The sequence below is a fragment of the Nycticebus coucang genome, chromosome 20 (genome assembly GCF_027406575.1).
Source record: "Nycticebus coucang isolate mNycCou1 chromosome 20, mNycCou1.pri, whole genome shotgun sequence".
In the NCBI taxonomy this organism is placed as follows: domain Eukaryota; kingdom Metazoa; phylum Chordata; class Mammalia; order Primates; family Lorisidae; genus Nycticebus; species Nycticebus coucang.
Genome location: NC_069799.1, coordinates 10,646,050 through 10,663,532, shown reverse-complemented (window position 1 = coordinate 10,663,532; position 17,483 = coordinate 10,646,050).

Below are 17,483 nucleotides of genomic sequence, written 5' to 3'. Positions count from 1 at the left end.
ATCCCACTAGGGTCTAATCTTGGAGAGACACCACCCCAACTCTAAGTACGGCCACAGGCAACAGTGAAAAAAAATAGTGAGGTGAAATCAAAAGAAAAACACTGGCAATATGAATAATCAAAGTAAATCAACTCCCCCACGGATCAATGGGGCAGACACAGCACAAGATCCCATGCACAAACAAATAGCTGAGATGTCAGAAATCGAATTCAGGGCAGCGCCTGTGGCTCAGTAAGTAGGGAGCCAGCCCCATATGCCGAGGGTGGGACCCAGACCCGGCCAAACTGCAACAGAAAAATAGCCTGAAGTCCCAGCTACTCAGGAGGCTGAGGCAAGAGAATTGCGTAAGCCCAAGAGTTAGAGGTTGCTGTGAGCCGTGTGACACCATGGCACTCTAGCCGAGGGTGGTACAGTGAGACTCTGTCTCTACAAAAAAAAGAAAAAGAAAAAAGAAAAGAAATCGAATTCAGAATCTGGATAGCAAATAAGATTGAATTAGAATTCCAAGCAGTAAGCCAAAAGATATCTCAAGAATTCAACGAATTCAAAGACCAAATGACCAAAGATTTTGACACATTGAGACAAGAAGTTGCAGCCGTCAAAGATCTGAGAAACACAGTAGAATCCCTCAGTAACAGAATGGAGCAAGCAGAAGAAAGGATTTCTGACATTGAAGACAAAGTTTTGAACACTCCCAAACTCTCAAAGAGGAAGAGAAATGGAGGGCAAAAACAGATCACTCTCTCAGAGAGCTCTGGGATAATTCAAACAGAAACTAATATTTGTCTTATAGGGATCCCCGAAAGTGACAAAGTGGCCTCACAAGGCACAGTGTCTCTTCTCCATGAGATTATGAAGAAGAACTTTCCAGACATGCCAAGAGATTCTGAAATTCAGATAGCAGACACTTTCAGAACTCCAGCATGACTCAACCCAAATAAGACATCCCCCAGACACATCATAATCAATTTCACTAAAGTTAATATGAAGGAGAAAATTCTGAAAGCAGCCAAACAAAAGAAAACCATCACCTACAAGGGGAAGAATATTAGAATAACTGCAGATCTCTCTGCTGAAACCTTTCAAGCTAGAAGAGGATGGTCATCAACTTTTAATCTCCTAAAACAAAATAACTTTAAATATAGGATCCTATACCCAGCTAAACTGAGTTTTATTTATGACAGGAAAATTAAATACTTCAATGACATTCACATGTTGAAGAACTTTGCCATATCTAAACCAGCTCTCCAGGATATTCTCAGACCTATCCTCCATAAATACCAGCGTAATCCTCCACCACACAAGTAAACCCACCCAGAAAATTTTGATCAAATTCCAACTTCCACAGTTGCAAAAGGATTAAAAATGTCCACCAGACTCTCAAAAGGCTTATCAATATTCTCAATTAATGTGAATGGTTTAAATTGTCCTCTAAAGAGGCACAGGTTGGCTGACTGGATACAAAAACTCAAGCCAGATATCCTCTGCATACAAGAATCTCATCTCACATTAAAAGACAGATATAGACTCAAGGTGAAGGGATGGTCGTCTATACTCCAGGCAAATGGAAAGCAGAAAAAAGCAGGCATTGCAATCTTATTTGCAGACGCAATAGGCTTTATTTATTTATTTATTTTTTTGGTTGCAGTTTGGCCGGGGCTGGGTTTGAACCCGCCACCCTCGGTATATGGGGCCGGCACCCTTCTCACTGAGTCACAGACGCCGCCCCGCAATGGGCTTTAAACCTACCGAAATAAGGAAGGATAAGGATGGACACTTCATATTTGCTAAAGGTACTACTCAATATGATGAGATTTCAGTTATTAATATTTATGCACCCATCCAGAATGCACCTCAATGTATAAGAGAAACTCTAACAGAAATGAGCAACTTGATTTCCTCCAGTTCCAAAGTAGTTGTGGAGATTTTAACACCCCTTTAGCAGTGCTGGATAGATCCTCAAAAAAGAAGTTAAGCAAAGAAATTTTAGATTTAAACTTAACCATTCAACATCTGGAATTAACAGACATCTACAGAACATTTCATCCCAACAAAACTGAATACACATTCTTCTCATCAGCCCACGGAACATACTCCAAAATTGACCACATCCTAGGCCACAAAACTAACCTCAGCAAATTTTAAAAATAGAAATTATTCCTTGCATCTTCTCAGACCATCATGGAATAAAAGTTGAACTCAATAACAACAGGAACCCATACATAAACATGGAAGCTAAACAACCTTATGCTGAAGGATAGATGGGTTATAGATGAGATTAAGAAGGAAATCATCAAATTTTTGGAAAAAAACAACAATCAAGACACGAATTACCAGAACCTCTGGGATACTGCAAAGGCAGTACTAAGAGGGAAATTTATAGCACTGCAAGCCTTCCTCAAGAAAACGGAAAGAGAGGAAGTTAATAACTTAATGGGACATCTCAAGGAACTGGAGAAGGAAGAACACTCCAAACCCAAACCCAGCAGAAGAAAAGAAATAACCAAAATCAGAGCAGAAGTAAATGAAATTAAAAACAAAAGAATTGTACAACAGATCAATAAATCCAAAAGTTGGTTTTTTGAAAAGATCAATAAAATAGATAAACCTTTAGCCATCCTAACCAGGAAAAAAAGAGTAAAATCTCTAATTTCATCAATCAGAAATGGTAACGATGAAATAACAACAGACCCCTCAGAAATTCAAAAAATCCTTAATGAATACTACAAGAAGCTCTACTCTCAGAAATATGAAAATCTGAAAGAAATCGACCAATTCCTGGAAGAATGCCACCTACCAAGACTTAGCCAGAATTAAGTGAACAGGCCTATATCAAGTTCTGAAATAGCATCAACTATACAAAATCTCCCTAAAAAGAAAAGCCCAGGACCAGATGGCTTTATGTCAGAATTCTACCAAACCTTTAAAGAACAACTAGTACTTATATTACTAAACATCTTCCAAAATACAGAAAAAGAAGGAATATTACCCAACACATTCTATGAAGCAAACATCACCTTGATCCCCAAACCAGGGAAAGACCCAACAAGAAAAGAAAATTATAGACCAATATCACTAATGAATATTGATGCTAAAATACTCAATAAGATCCTAACAAAAAGAATCCAACAACACATCAAAAAAAACTATACACCATGACCAAGTGGGATTTATCCCAGGGTCTCAAGGCTGGTTCAATATACGTAAATCTATAAATGTAATTCAGCACATAAACAAACTAAAAAATAAGTACCATATGATTCTCTCAATTGATGCAGAAAAAGCTTTTGATAATATCCAGCATCCCTTCATGATCAGAACACTTAAGAAAATTGGTATAGAAGCGACATTTCTTAAACTTATAGAGGCCATCAACAGCAAACCCACAGCCAATATCATATTGAATGGAGTTAAATTGAAATCTTTTCCACTTAGATCAGGAACGAGGCAAGGTTGCCCATTGTCTCCATTGCTCTTTAACATTGTAATGGAAGTTGTAGCCATTGCAATCAGAGAAGAAAAGGCGATCAAGGGTATCCACATAGGCTCAGAAGAGATCAAACTTTCACTCTTCACAGACGATATGGTTGTATATCTCGAAAACACTAGGGATTCTACTATAAAACTTTTAGAAGTGATCAAGGAATACAGCAATGTCTCAGGCTACAAAATCAACACCCATAAATCTATAGCCTTTATATATACCAACAATAAGCAAGCCAAAAAAAACAGTCAAGGACTCTATTCCTTTCACAGTAGTGCCAAAGAAGATAAAATATTTGGGGGTATACCTAACAAAGGACGTGAAAGATCTCTACAAAGAGAACTATGAAACTTTAAGAAAAGAAATAGCTGAAAATGTTAACAAATGGAAAAACATACCATGCTCATGGCTGGGAAGAATCAACATTGTTAAAATGTCTATACTACCCAAAGCAATATATAATTTTAATGCAATTCCTATTAAAGCTCCATTGTCATATTTTAAAGATCTTGAAAACATAATACTTCGTTTTATGGAATCAGAAAAAACCTCGAATAGCCAAAACATTACTCAGCAATAAAAACACAGCAGGAGGAATCACGCTACCAGACCTGAGACTGTACTATAAATCAATAGTGATCAAAACAGCATGGTATTGGCACAAAAGCAGAGAAGTAGATGTCTGGAACAAAATAGAGAACCAAGAGATGAATCCAGCTACTTACTGTTATTTGATCTTTGACAAGCCAATTAAAAACATTCAGTGGGGAAAAGATTTCCTATTTAACAAATGGTGCTGGGTGAACTGGCAACCTGTAGAAGATTGAAACTGGACCCACACCTTTCACCATTAACTAAGATAGATTCTCACTGGATAAAAGATTTAAATTTAAGACATGCAACTATAAAAATGCTTGAAGAAAATGCAGGGAAAACTCTTGAAGGAATTGGCCTGGGTGAATATTTTATGAGGAGGACTCCCCAGGCAATTGAAGCAGTATCAAAAATACACTACTGGGACCTGATCAAACTAAAAAGCTTCTGCACAGCCAAGAACATAGTAAGTAAAGCAAGCAGACAGCCTTCAGAATGGGAGAAAATATTTGCAGGTTGTACCTACGATGAAGGTCTAATAACCAGAATCCACAGAGAACTCAAACGTATTAGCAAGAGAAGAACAAGTGATCCCATCTCAGGATGGGCAAGGGACTTGAAGAGAAACTTCTCTAAAGAAGACAGATGCATGATCTACAAACACATGAAAAAAAACTCATCATCCTTAATCATCAGAGAAATGCAAATCAAAACTACTTTGAGATATCACCTGACCCCAGTAAGAGTAGCCCACATAACAAAATCCCAAAACCAGAAATGTTGGTGTGGATGTGGAGGAAAGGGCACACTTCTACACTGCTGGTGGGAATGCCCACTAATATGTTCCTTCTGGAAGGATGTTTGGAGAATATTTAGAGACCTAAAAATAGACCTGCCATTTGATCCTATAATTCCTTTACTAGGTTTATACCCAGAAAACCAAAAGTCACAATATAACAAAGACATCTGTACCAGAATGTTTTTTTTTTTTTTTGTAGAGACAGAGTCTCACTGTACTGCCCTCAGGTAGAGTGCCATGGCGTCACACGGCTCACAGCAACCTCTAACTCTTGGGCTTACGCGATTCTCTGCCTCAGCCTCCCAAGCAGCTGGGACTATAGGCGCCCGCCACAATGCCCGGCTATTTTTTTGTTTTTGTTGCAGTTTGGCCGGGGCTGGGTTTGAACCCGCCACCTTCGGCATATGGGGCCGGCGCCCTACTCACTGAGCCACAGGCGCCGCCATGTACCAGAATGTTTATTGCAGCCCAATTCATAATTGCTAAGTCATGGAAGAAGCTCAAGTACCCATTGACCCACGAATGGACTAGCAAATTGTGGTACATGTATACCATGGCAGCCTTAAAGAAAGATGGAAATTTTACCTCTTTCATGTTTACATGTATGAAGCTGAAACATATTCTTCTTAGCCAAGTATCTCAGGAATGGAAGAAAAAGTATCCAATGTATTCAGCCCTACTAATGAAGCTAAATTATAGCTTTCACATGAAGGCTATAACCCAACTATAGCAGAAGAATATGGGGAAAGGGCCAAGGAAGGGGAAGGGAGAGGAGAGGTTAGGGTGGAGGGAGGGTAATGGGTGGGGACACACGTATGGTCCATCTTAGAATGGGTACAGGCGAAACTTAGTAAAGGCAGAATAAAAATGTCTATATACAATAACTAAGAAAATGCCATGAACACTACGTTGAACAGTTTGATGAGAATATTTCAGATTGTATATGAAACCAGCACATTGTACCCCTTGATTGCACTAATGTACACAGCTATTATTTAACAATAAAGAAAAGGAAAAAAAAAGAAAGAAGTAATATGTTTGACTTTCTGTATTTTCTTGATCTAATAATAAATCATTTAAAAGGGCCTTCCCTATAATAACTCAAATGGGCTACATTGAGCTATTTCTGAGGCTAAATTTCTGAGGTAAATTTCTTATTTTAGGGAGAACAATGGAAAGTAATTTAGTCCAAGGGAGATGAGTCTCTTGAGCTAGTTTTTGTAATTATCTTTTGATTTTATCTTTTTTTTTTTTTTTTTACCTTCCCAGAAGATTGGGGCCTCCAAGATCGGTGTACATAGTATTTTATGCCCAGGGCTTTAGATATTCCCTGTGTAAAGTTGCTTTCAAGGCTGGCCCAGTATTACTTTGCAAACTCTGAGGGAGTCCAAACCTGGGAATAATCTCTTGTACTAAAGCCTTTACAACTTCCTGGGCCTTTTCTGTTCTGCAAGGGAATGCTTCAATCCAATTAGTAAAAATATCCACAAATACCAGTAAATATTGTACACCATATACCTTGGGAGATGAGTAAAATCTATATGCCATTCTGCCCCTGGATATTTACCTTATTTTTCTATACCTAGGGGAGCTAGGTGGTGATTTGAAGGATTATTTCTCTGATATACATCATAAGTCTTTATTATCTGTTTTATGGTACCCATTCTAGACTGACCAGGCACTCCTTTTGAGCATTTTTAATTAAAGAATAGAGTGGTCTAGCTATTTCACTATATCTTGGAATTTAGAGTCTGCAAAAGCCAGTAATTCCTAAGAAGCCTCGAAGTTGTCTGAGAGTTCGAGGTTTAGGGTGAGCCAATATTGGTTCTATACTTCTTTTACCCAAAGCTCTCTTTTCCTGTGAAAGCTGGAGACCCAAATAGTGAAATTCAGGCACACATAATTGGGCTTTAGCCTTGGAAACTTTGTACCCAAAATCAGCTAGAAAGTTTAATAGAATTTGTGTAGCATTGTGGCATTTCTCTGCACCTGGTGCTCCCAAAAGAAGGTCATCTACATCCTGAATAAGAGTCACTGTAGGGGGCGGCGCCTGTGGCTAGTGAGTAGGGCGCCAGCCCCATATGCCGAGGGTGGCGGGTTCAAACCCAGCCCCGGCCAAACTGCAACCAAAAAATAGCCGGGCATTGTGGCGGGCGCCTGTAGTCCTAGCTGCTCCGGAGGCTGAGGCAAGAGAATCGCGTAAGCCCAAGAGTTAAGAGGTTGCTGTGAGCCGTGTGATGCCACGGCACTCTACCCGAGGGCGGTACAGTGAGACTCTGTCTCTACAAAAAAAAAAAAAAAGAGTCACTGTAGGATATGAAAAATAACTCCAGTCTTTGGCTAGGGCTTGTCCAAACAAGTGAGGGCTGTCCCTAAATCCCTGGGGTAACACAGTCCATGTAAGCTGGGTGTTAGAGTCAGAGGGGTCTTCAAAAGCATAAAGGTATTGGGAATTCTCATGAAGAGGATGCAGAAAAAGGCATCTTTTAAGTCTAGGACTGTGAAATAGGCAGTTTTTTCAGGGATTTGAGATAATAGGGATCTATAGAATGGAGAGGAATGATTGCTTCATTTATAATGTTGAGGTCTTGTACTAGTCTCCAAGTCCTGTCTGGCTTTGGCACTCCTAGAATAGAAGTGTTATGTGGACTGTTGGAAGGTATTAATAATTTCTGTCGCTTTTGATTCTGTATTATGGGTAGTAGCCCATTCTTAGCCTCTGCTTTTAGAGGATACTATTTTTGATTGGGATAGATGGTGGGATTCTTTAACTTAATTTGGACTGGTTGAGCATAGTATGCTCTTCCCACCTGTCCCTCAGTAGCCCACACTTCTGGGTTAATTTCTGTCTCTAATAAGGGAAGGTATAGTATAGGTTATTCTCTCATATTCATATAAATGGTTGCTCTCTTTTTAGTTAGTATGCCCCCCCAAAAAAGGGAAACAGGATTTTCATGCATGATTAGGGAGGCGTGAGAGAACAGCCAGTCACTCCAATTGCAGCTTAAAGGCTGAGAGAAGAATTTGGTAACTGGCTTTCCAGACACTCCTTGTATAGTTATGGATTTGGGGAATAGAAGATCAGGGTTAGAGAAGAGTACAGAAAGGTTGCTCCAGTGTCCAGAAGAAATTCTGTCTCCTGGACCTCCACTATGAGGCAAACCCAGGGCTCTTGAGGGGTGATGACGCAAGCTGGAGGCATGAGAATCTGCCCCGGGCAGCTTCGGTCCAGTTTGGTGGCTGATGGGGTCACTGTCCCAGGAGGCCTTTGCCTCTGAGGACAGGCCACACTCTAGTGATCACCCTTGCATTCTGGACAGGGGCCAGCTGGCTTGCCCGGCCGGTGGTGCAACTGGGGGCAGTCCTTCCTGAAGTGACCAGCCTGACCACATTGGCAGCACTTGTTCTTAGCTACTCTGGCTTCCCTCTGCCAGAAAGCAGGGAACTTGATCTAGTAGTAGCATTACATCTCTCCAAGAAAGGTCGAAGCTTTGTCCTAACCTTTGGATAACATCTGTGTACCTATTTGGGTCATCAGAACATTTTCCTAATCAACCTTAATTTGTTTTAAATCTGCCAGAGAAAATGGAGTGAACACTCACACATTTCTCCTCTCGCCACCCGTGGTTTTGACACAGGAACACAAAGAAGGATAGAGTTGCTTTCTGGCGGTCCCAACAGGACTAGAAGAAACTCTTGAAACTCCTTTCTTGGGGTTTTTTAAAGGCACTGAGGAAGGTGAAGAAGTAGATGGTGGGTTTGAACTAGATGAGACAGCGTCACTCTCAGGAATCTCTGGCCATTTGGGGAAGTTATTACAGCTAGGAGAGCTGGATCTATTTGACAGGTTTTACACAGTTCGGGTTTTTCTCTGAAAAAAAGCAAAGCTTGGGGCAGCACCTGTGGCTCAAAGGAATAGGGCACCGGCCCCATATGCTGGAAGTGGTGGGTTCAAACCCAGCCCCGGCCAAAAACTGCAAAAAAAAAAAAAAAGAAAAGAAAAGAAAAAGCAAAGCTTGCACATAGTGCACTTCAGACTACTTCTTTTCTTGTTTATATAAAAAAAAGATCTATGGGAGGCACCTGTGGCTCAGTGGGTAGGGCGCCAGCCCCATATACCCAGGGTGGTAGGTTCAAACCCGGCCCCGGCTAAACTGCAACAAAAAAATAGCCGGGCGTGTTGTGGCAGGCACCTGTAGTCCCAGTTACTAGGGAGACTAAAGCAAGAGAATTGCCTAAGCCCAGGAGGGCTGTGAGCTGAGGTTGTTGTGAGCTGTGATGCCACAGCACTCTACCGAGGGGAACAAAGTGAGACTCCATCTCTTAAAAAAAAAAAACTAACTGAAAAATGGTGTTATAATTTAGACCTCTGGTGGCCATTGTTCACCATTGGAGAGTTGATCCTGAGGCCAGGCCTGTGTGCAGAAGAAAACCATACATTCTTTTATCAATGTCTGGGGATCAAACATGTCCCAGTGCTTCACAATACAGCCTAGCGGGGTGTTCTGGCAGCACAAACCAAACTATCAGGTAGCCGGGAGCCATAGTGGTACCACCTGATGAAAGTTCTCTTGGCAAGAGAACACTGTTACCCTGGTGTTCTCTTAGAGAGAAAACATTACCCATCTGTGGGAAAGCACAAATGTCCAGCCTCTTAATCAATCCCACCCTTTGTGCTCCTGGGTTGTCAAAACATCCTTTAACCAACCCACGAAGGCTTCCAGCCAAACAAAAGGAAGCCTTCTTCTAATGCTTGGGGAAGAATCCCTGAGGAGAGTGGCCTCCCCAACCCCTGTGCTTGTCTGGATTTAGCCATAATTACCAGTGTGGCGCTTGGTACCTGCTGGCTATCCTGTGCTAATTACCTGCCGGCAGCACAGCCTGAGAAATCAGGTATCTGTGAACATGGTCCCAACTAACACAAATGCAAGTTCTGCCTCTTCTGTGCCTGCCATTGGGTATATCCTATCAATCAAAGTGGAGAAAACGGTAGTCACACGTGATAATTTTTACAGGCTTGTCCTAAATGCCCAGTAACAAAGGAAAATAGGCTTTCTATCATGAGCAGGTCTTAAATGCCATGTTTTCCACCCTCCTTTCTTCCACAAAAGTTAGCAAGGCAACAATAATTAAACTCAGTAACAAATCAGGGTTGAGAGACATTTAAAAATTTTTGCATTAGAATTAGTTACAACTAGCCGAAGTCTTAGAGAAACCCGGAATAACTTTGAACCTTTCCATTTACACTAACTAATAGACCAGAAGGGAAAAAAAATACCGAGGGTCATTTTCTTTACCTTTCTTCATTTTTAAAGGTGTTCTTTCTTTCTGGTTTTCTTTTAAAGAAAAGACTGAACTGTAGCCTAGGGTTTAGGGAAATTCTTGCTTGGGGGTGGGGATTGCCCCAGGCTTCCCCTCATAGGCTCCTGGTCGCCCAGAGACCCCTTGTAGGGGAGTCATTTTGCCCTTTATTTGGAGCCAATTTCTTGGCCTCTAACTGTTAACATAGTTCAGCTTTTTTTTTTTGCAGGTCTTTTTTTGGCTGGGTCCAGTGCCCTACTCCTTTGAAACACAGGCACTGCCCTATAGTTCAGCTTTTTTTCTCAAACATGCAAAAAGCCAATTGAACTTAATTGCAGTGAAAGGCAATGAAAAGGACCTTACAACACACCTACAACACCTGAAGCACACTTACAACAACTGAAAAATACCAGAAAGAGCCAGTAAAAATTTAAATATATAAAGCAATCTTTTATTGACATTCAAATAAATGATACAAACCAAAAAGAGAGAGAGAGAGAGAGAGAAAGTGGCAGGGGTCTGTAGAGATAAACAGAAGAAGTTTGGGACCATGGAAGACAAGAGTGGATAGTGAAAGAGCTGGGAAAGCACATTTTTTCAGAAGTCCCTCCAGTGCCCTGGGGTCAGGACCATTGCTGGGGATCCCAGGACCTCTGGGTGCTACTTCTGTTTTGCTCAGCTCTCAACCATAGAAAAGGAGTGAATACAGAATGGGTTCAGAAGCCTCCTAACATTCCCTTCAGCTCCTTTCTTTTTGGGAGTAGTTCTTAACCTGTGAGTCGCGACCCCTTTGTAACAATGAAAATACGGCATTAGGAAGTTTGAGAACCACTGTTTTAGAGCCAAGGGGAATTAGAAAGTTTGTTCCCAACAGCCTCTCATCTGTCTCCTAGAGGTCAGAGGCCGCACTATGCGCTTTTTGGGGACATCCGAATTATTGGTCTCCGTTATTATGATTATAGAGAAGAACAGGATAGAGTTAAGTGGTCCCATTGCTTACCACAGAACTTCAATCCCGGATGATACCCCCAAAATATGTAATCGGAATTTCTTTCTTCAGTAGGTCCTTGGTCTTGGGGATCAGAAGAATGAACCCATGGAGGTTGCTGTGAGCTGCGATGACACAGCACTCTACCCAGGGCGACAGCTTGAGGCTCTGTCTCAAAACAAACAACAACAACAAAAAAGAAACCCTTCAAGTTGGTGCTGATATTTCCATATAACTCTCATCCTCACCCTCACCCGAGTTCAACATCTCAGTGCTAAGATCAAAAGAGAACTGTTAGACCTTTGTACTTCTCCAGAAACTCCCTAGATCTAGTCACATGCAGGAAAGAGAGGTAAGGCCATCTCCAGTTTCTCTTTCAACCCACAGAGACTCAGTAAATAATTGTGGTAAGCAGCCGGGCACTGTGGTGGGCGCCTTTAGTCCCAGCTACTCAAGAGGCTGAGGCAAGAGAATTGCCTAAAGCCCAGGAATTGGAGGTTGCTGTGAGCTGTGACAGAGTTAGTGGAGTTTATCACTTTCTCATTAAAACTGAAGTTGGTGCTGTTATTTCCATGTAACTCTCCGCCCTCACTGGAGTCCAACATCTCAGTGCTAAGGTCAAAAGAGAACTGTTAGACCTCTGTACTTCTCCAGAAGCTCCCTAGATCTGGGGAGTGGGGGTGAGAGTTATATGGAAACCACATTAAACTTGTCAGTTGTGTCACTTTGAGCAGTTTTCTAACTTCTCAACCTCAGTTGGGATGGTAATAGTACCTGGGTCTGGGATTTGATGTGAGGATAGCATGACTTAAGACAAAGCACTTGGTGTGGACCCTGACATGTGGCAAGCACTTGATGATTGCTATTACTGTGTACCTTCTCATGTGTAAAATAAGTTATTTATTCATTGTGTCAATATGTATTTATAGGACTTACACCAAGCATCAGGCACTATGCAGGATGCTGGGAATAAAATGGTGAATAAATACAAAGTACAATTCTTAGCATGGAAGTTTCTGGTCTTGTTGGGAGAAAGACTAGGAATTAGCAAGTTTTTCTTAAAGGGTCAGATGGTAAACATATTCTAGACTTTATAGGCTATAGGGCAGCGGTTCTCAACCTGTGGGACCCCTTTGTAACAATGAAATACATCTTGCATATCAGATCTTTATATTATAATTCATAACAGTAGCAAAATTACAGTTATGAAGTAGCAACAAAAATAATTTTATGGTTGGGGGTCACCACAACGTGAGGAACTGTGTGAAAAGGTCGCGGCCTTAGGAAGGTTGAGAACCACTGCTATAGGGTATCTGTCACATCTACCCAACTCTGCCACTGTAACAAGAAAGTAGCCTTAGGTGATTTATAAACAAATGGACATGGCTGCATTCCAATAAAACTTTATATGCACAAACAGAAGACTAGATTTGCCCTATGGCCATTGTTGGATGACCATTGATATAGCTAGTAATAGACATTAGCAGCTAATATTTATTTATTTATTTATCTCCTAGTGGCTAGTATTTATTTAGAGCTCACTGTGTATTTGTTTACTTATTTAACAAACACTTATATGGCAATTACAATGAGCCAGACCATGTTTAAATCACTTCGCACATATTGACTCATTTAAAATGTCCTTATAATGATGACTCCATGAGTTAGCACTATCATTATTTTACAAGCTGGAACCAGTACTAGTAGTATTCTCATTTTACAATGAGGAAGTCAGGTCACCAAGAAATGGAACTTGGATTTGAACCTAAACAATCCAGTGCCAGTGTCTGGGTTTGCAACTAGTCTCTCATGTGACCTCCCTCACATGCTTAACTATGAACAAAGGAGGTAACAATAAGATCTACTGGGTGGCGCCTGTGGCTCAGTGGGTAGGGCACCAGTCCCATATACCCAGGGTAGTGGGTTCAAACCTGGCCCCCAGCCAAATCGCAACAAAGAAATAGCCGGTGTTGTGGCAGGCACCTGTAGTTGGAGGTTACTATGAGCTGTGACGCCACGACTCTACCAAGGGTGACAGCTTGAGACTCTGTCTCAAAAAAAAGAAAGAAAACCCATAGGAGGCAGTTGTGTCATCCATGGAACAGGTGAGAAAGCCGAAGCTCAGGAAGAGTGACATCTTCCACCCCCATCCTCATCCCATAGCTGACAGTGGCGGAGCCAGGATTTGAACCTGACACCTCTAATGCTGATGCCTGCATTCTTGCCCATGGGAGTCAGGAGCAGGGCAGGTGTACACATTGTCCTGGAGCCTGCACTTGGCTTCTATCAATAGATCAGGGTGGAGAGCAAGTAAGAGGAATCGGTTAAATTGAGTATAGCTGACAAAGCAGACACTTTAATCTTATTCAGACACTGCGACATGGAAAGGATTTCATAAAACAATGTGTCCTCCTGATCATTAAAGCTCCTGAAAAATAATGACTTGGCCCAGAGGTATCATAACCTGGAACATAAGCTTAGTGTCAGTTTCAAAAGAGTGATAATTTTTTTTTTTTTTTTTGAGACAGAGTCTCCACTATGTGGTTCTCATAGACTGCCGTGGCATCACAGCTCTCAGGAACCTCAAACTCTTGGGCTTAAGTGATTCTTTTGCCTCAGCCTCCCAAGTAGCTGGTGTTGTGGCAGGCACCTGTAGTTGTGCCTACAGGCACCCACCACAATGCTTGGCTATTTTTTGGTTGTAGTTGTCATTGTTGTTTGGCAGGCCCGGGCTGGATTCAAACCCACCAGCTCTGGTGCATGTAGCTGGCGCCCTGGCCACTGAGCTGCTGGCGCTGAGTCAACAGTGATAATTTTTATGCCTTGCCATTAATGATCACTCATGCAGCTTAAAATGACAACAGGGAATGATGCCACCCTGTGCATGTGGGTTTTGTGCTGGGAAACGGAACTTGTTCCTGAGGGAACTGCCCCTCTGTGCTCCAAACTTGCCATTAATTTTCCCCCACGTTTTAATGGACTGTCAGGGCTGGTCCTGGGCAGAGGCAGAGGAAGGACAAGAGGTTTTTTTTTGTTTGTTTGTTTTGTAGAGACAGGATCTCACTGTACCACCCTCGGGTAGAGTGCCGTGGTGTCACTCGGCTCACAGCAACCTCTAACTCTTGGGCTTATGCGATTCTCTTGCCTCAGCCTCCCGAGCAGCTGGGACTACAGGCGCGCGCCACAACGCCCAGCTATTTTTCTGTTGCAGCTTGGCCGGGGCTGGGTGCGAACCCACCACTCTCGGCATATGGGGCCGGCGCCCTACTCACTGAGCCACGGGCCCCGGCCAGGACAAGAGTTTTTATGCTGAGGGAAAAACAGGGCAGGTGGGCGTTGAGATGATTTTGGAAACCATCTTGGGAGGCTCCTAAGGGGTGAATTGTGTCCTTCCCTAAAGTTATGTTGAAGTCCTAACTCCTGGCACTTGTGAATATGACCTTATTTGGAAAGAGGATCTTTGCAGATGTATTATGAGATGTGGATTAAGATGTAGTCCTGCTGCAGTAAGGTAGATTCTTAATCCAGTATGACAGGTGTCCTTAGAGAAAAAGGAGGGACACGTGGAGGGAAGACGGTCACCTGACGATCACAGAGGCAGAGTGAAGCAATGCAGCGGCAAGCCCAGGACTGACGGCCACCACCTCCAGGAGCTAGAAGAGTCCAGGGAGGATACTCTTTTCCAGGTTTCAGAGGGAGAATGGCCCTGCTGACACCTTGATTTTCATATTTCTGGCCTCCAGCACTCTGAGACCATGCTTCTGCTCTCAGCTACCCCGTCTGGTGAGTTGTTGTTTTTTTAATTAAATTTATTCTTTTATTATTTTCAAAACTTTATAAAAATTTTTGAAGTAAATGTATTGCAGGTTGGACAGCGCCTTTGGCTCAGTGAGTAGGGTGCTGGCCCCATGTACCGAAGGTGGCGGGTTCAGAAGGAATCAGACCTAAGTTTGAGTTGCAGCTCAGCCACTTCTCTTGTTGGGAGACTTTTGATAACAACAATAACCTCCATCATGTATTGATTAATTGCAATATTCTAGGCCCTGTGCCTTGAACTATGTGATATCTCTTATTTTATAGGTTAGGAAACTGAGGCACAGAAAAAGTGACTTGCCCAAAGTTACATAGTAAGTGGATATGGAATTAGAGTCCAGGTACTTTGGCTCTGGAGAGTACTCCATTAACCACTATAAAACACTTTAGACTTGGGGCGGCGCCTGTGGCTCAGTGAGCAGGGCGCCGGCCCCATATGCCGAGGGTGGCGGGTTCAAACCCAGCCCCGGCCAAACTGCAACAAAAAAATAGCCGGGAGTTGTGGCGGGCGCCTGTAGTCCCAGCTACTCGGGAGGCTGAGGCAGGAAAATCGCCTAAGCCCAGGAGTTGGAGGTTGCTGTGAGCTGTGTGAGGCCACGGCACTCTACCAAGGGCAATAAAGTGAAACTCTGTCTCTACAAAAAAAAAAAAAAAAAAATAAATAAACAACAAAACACTTTAGACTCAATTTCCTCAGCTGTTAAATGGGTAGGATTAAAATATCTATCACTTAGCCAGGCGTTGTGGCTGGCGCCTGTAGTCCCAGCTGTTCAGGAGGCTGAGGCAAGAGAATCGGGTGAGCCCAAGAGCTGGAGATTGCTGTGAGCTGTGTGATGCCATGGCACTCTACCAGAGGGCGGTAAAGTGAGACTCTGTCTCTACAAAAAAAAAAAAAAAAAAAAGAATAAAATATCTATCACAGAATGTTTTATGAGGATACTAGCTAAAAGAATTCAGGCAACATGTGTACAGAATTAAATAGTTATTATTTTTTAAAACTCTTCATTGTTAAATAATTATAGACTCACAGAAATTGTAAAAATAGTACAGTGAGAAACTGCAGACACTTCATCCAGTTTTCCCCAATCTAGCATCTATTTTTTTTTTTGTAGAGATGTAGTCTCACTTTATTGCCCTCCGTAGAGTGCCATGACATCACACAGCTCACAGCAACCTCCAACTCCTAGGCTTAGGTGATTCTTTGCCTCAGCCTCCCGAGTAGCTGGGACTACAGGAGCCTGCCATAACCCCCAGCTATTTTTTTGTTGCAGTTTGGCTGGGGCTAGGTTTGAACCCGCCACCTTCGGTATATGGGGCAGCACCCATAGCATCTATTTTTTTGACCCAGTTAATTTTCTACTTCTTATCACGTTCCCTTTGAAGTCCAACTTTTCTTTCTTTTTTTTTTTTTCCAGGCAAAGTAGAAGCAATATATTTTGCAACAATTATTCTTCCAATGAGTAATTTGTAAATTCTCTCCCATCCCACATTAAACAGGTAAGTGAAGCAGCTTCCATATTTTAACTGTTACTTACATGTAAGATTCAAAACGTTAACACCATACTTCAATTCTACATAATGTTACAAAAAACACATATACCTTGACTTCAAGAGCTGAAAGGATTCATCCTAATTATGGGGTGAAAAAACTGCACATCTCACACATGCTATTAACATCTGGTTCTGAATATAGCACAGTATAGACAGCAATTCAGATTTTTTTAATAACTACTGATGCTAGTTTATACATAAATTGCATTGAACTCAATTTCCCCCTTATTTCATTTTCCCATTTATTTAAGTGACCTTTTATCTTCTTTTTTTTTTAGACAGAGCCTCAAGCTGTCACCCTGGGTGGAGTGCCATGGCACAGCTCACAGCAACCTCAACTCCTGGGCTCAAGCGATTCTCCTGCCTCCACCTCCAAAGTAGCTGGGACTACAGGCACCGGTCACAACGTCCGGCTGTTTTTTGGTTGCAACCATCATTGTTGTTTTGCAGGCCCAGGCTGGATTCGAACCCGCCAGCTCAAGTGTACATGGCTGGCGCCTTAGCCGCTTGAGCCACAGGCACTGAGCCATCCTTTTATCTTCTTTTAGAGTAGGCAAGATAACTGATACTTTGGTAAACTGGACTATAGTACAAGAAAAATAGCTCCTATTTTTAAGATTCCTAACTGCTACAGTAGCGTTGATGCAATCAAACTACTTTAAGACTTAATTCATTTTTTTTTTTTTTTTTTTTTTTTTTTGTAGAGACAGAGTCTCACTGTACCGCCCTCGGGTAGAGTGCTGTGGCGTCACACGGCTCACAGCAACCTCTAACTCTTGGGCTTACGCGATTCTCTTGCCTCAGCCTCCCGAGCAGCTGGGACTACAGGCGCCCGCCACAACGCCCGGCTATTTTTTGGTTGCAGTTTGGCCGGGGCTGGGTTTGAACCTGCCACCCTCGGCATATGGGGCCGGCGCCCTACTCACTGAGCCACAGGCGCCGCCCAGACTTAA